This window comes from Haliaeetus leucocephalus, unplaced genomic scaffold (genome assembly GCF_000737465.1).
Source record: "Haliaeetus leucocephalus isolate CR32 unplaced genomic scaffold, Haliaeetus_leucocephalus-4.0 Scaffold556, whole genome shotgun sequence".
NCBI classification, from domain to species: domain Eukaryota; kingdom Metazoa; phylum Chordata; class Aves; order Accipitriformes; family Accipitridae; genus Haliaeetus; species Haliaeetus leucocephalus.
The window spans coordinates 119,382-122,396 of NW_010972992.1; positions in this window are offsets into that span (position 1 = coordinate 119,382).

Consider the following 3,015-nt stretch of genomic DNA (forward strand, 5'->3'; position numbering starts at 1 on the left):
CTAACCTGATCTCCTTCTAAGGCAAGGTGACCCATTTAGTGGATGAGGGAAATGCTGTAGATGTTGTCTACCTAGACTTTAGTAAAGTCTTTGACACTGTTTCCCACAGCATTCTTCTGGAGAAACTGGCTGCTCATGGCTTGGACAGGCATACTCTTCACTGGGTAAAAAACTGGCTGGATGGCCGGGCCCAAAGAGTTGTGGTGAATGGAGTTAAATCCAGTTGGCAGCTGGTCACAAGTGGTGTTCCCCAGGCTCAGTATTGGAGCCAGATCTGTTAATATCTTTATCAATGATCTGGATGACAGGATCAAGTGCACCCTCAGTAAGTTTTGCAGATGATACCAAGTTGGGTGGGAGTGTTGATCTGCTTAATATTAGGAAGGCTCTACAGAGATATCTGGACAGGCTGGATCAGTGGGCCTGATGTACTTAAGAAAAGATGTACTTGAGAAGTGATGTACTTAAGGAGTGATTTACCTAAGAAAACCATAAAGGTCTTGTGAAATAAGATACCTTTTGTATACACAAGGCATGCCTTGCTAAGGACTGGGCCCCTGAAGGAGAACTACAAGACTGGTAAGAAGGGAACATCCTACCCCAGGAGGTGCTCAGAAGTTGAAAAATTGCTAATAGGCATGAAGTCAGCAAAAATCTTTGATAACTAGAGGAATGGTAAAGGCGGCAGGGGGAGATCACGACCACCGACTCAATTCAGGACCAAAAGACTTACCCCCCCCCACTCTCCTTGAGCATGCGCTGTAGAATATAAGAACACCATACCTTTAGTTGAAAGTGGGGAAATTTTAACCCAATAGAAACTGTACTAGGTAAGTTACTACCAGTAATAGTTTGGGGGAACAACTTTGGAAATTGAATATGTATAACTGAACTGTATAAATTGCTTGCCTGTTTAGGCATGAGGTGTGCTAGCTTTGTGGATTACCACCTAGTCCTCATCTTTGCGCAAACATGAATTGGAATAAAATACCTCTTCACTATGTGTATATTGACGTTAAGCACACCGGGTAAATGACGCCACTTGTGGGACAACAGGCCAAGGCCAATTGTATGAGGTTCAAAAAGGCTTAGTGCTGGGTCCTGCACTTGGGCCAGAACAACCCCATGCAACACTACAGGCTTAAGGAAGAGTGGCTGGCAGGCTGCCTGGCAGAAAAGGACCTGGGGGTGCTGGTTGACAGCCGGCTGAATATGAGCCAGCAGTGTGCCCAGGTGGCCAAGAAGGCCAACGGCATCCTGGCCTGTATCAGAAATAGTGTGGCCAGCAGGAGCAGGGAGGTGGTTGTTCCCCTGTATTTGGCACTGGTGAGGCTGCACCTCGAGTACTGTGTTCAGTTTTGGGCCCCTCACTACAGGAAAGACTTTGAGGTGCTGGAGCTTGTTCAGAGAAGCGCAACCAAGTTGGTGAAGGGTCTAGAGCACAAGTCTTATGAGGAGCAGCTGAGAGAGCTAGGGCTGTTTAGTCTAGAGAAGAGGAGGCTGAGGGGAGACCTTATCGCTCTCTACAACTACCTGAAGGGGAGTTGTAGCGAGGTAGGGGTTTGTCTCTTCTCCCAAGTAACAAGTGATAGGACGAGAGGAAATGGCCTCAAGTTGCGGCAAGGGAAGTTTAGGATGGATATTAGGAAAAATTTCTTCACCAGAAGTGTTGTCAGACATTGGAACAGGCTGCCCAGGGAAGTGGCTGAGTCACCACCCCTGGAGGTATTTGAAAGACTTGTAGATGTGGCACTTAGGGACATGGTTTAGTGGTGGACTTGGCAGTGCTAGGTTAATGGTTGGACTCATGATTTTAAAGGTCTTTTCCAACCTAAACGAGTCTAGAATTCTATGATAATGTAATTATGACAATAATCTTTTTTCTTTTCCTTAATATTACCTTTTAAGCCCTACTATCTTTCTAACTTTTAGAAATGCTAATATCTCTCAGGAAATGCCTGCTAAGCAGACTTGTTAATGACACAGTGCTTAGCCAGTGCTAAGTCATTCATTAACACATTTTGATGGAAAACAACTCCTTCCCTCAAAGATCTGCATTGTACACTGAATGTAGCAGTTAGGATCAAATTTCCATACATTGATAAGGATAGGTTAGACTGCCCTATGAAAAAAAAAAGTGTATAAATTGATTACGCTGGTTCCAGTTGAAACAGATGGTAATCTGACTTTTGAGATAATAAGTGACAGTTAAATTTCTTTGCTTGTGACTTGGAAGGAGAGCCTGATAGGCAATAAAAAATTGCCGTCATTGCCTTCCTCCTTGCCTTTCTTTACCTGAATATCTACTTAAAATCTCCCAGCAGTTGTGGAAAACAATCCGCCAAAACCAAGCCAACCCCCCCATTTTTTTTTTCCAAAGTGGGAAGTAAAATAAACTGGACAACTTTTCTCAAAATATATATTTCAGTTCTTAGACTCCTCTCTGGTTTGCACCCTTTGACATAGAAATCACTTATATAGTGATCGTTTATACCATGGATACAGAAATCATACTACTGAAGGATTTTAGCCTTATTTACAAGCCTTTTAAAGATCAAAGAATTATTTACATCTGTGAGAGTTACCTCTTTTAAAACTTCCATTTCCTGTTAAAGAATTACTTCTGCAGACTAACTGATTTTATATCTAGTATTCATAGCTTTGTAATAAAAGGAAGGTACATTAATAATAAACAGAAGGGAAAAAACACATTTTACCTTCAATTGAGGGAATTATGTGTCATGATTAGAGCTTATACCTCCCTGCTAATATGCAGTAGAGAAAATACCCCCCCCTTAGTAAGGTCATAAAAAGTGAAAAATCAAAGGTGAGTTTGGTTGGACTCCTAAAATGGAACAGGTATCTGTGATGGGAGGTGTGGGTTTCCCTTATCTGCACAGTGACATTGTCTTTCTTGTCAAGGAAATTAATGAGAAAGAGATCATCTTTAAGAGAAGGAATGCGATTTCAATCAGTCAGTTCTGTCCACTGCCCTCGCTGTCAAAATAGCACATG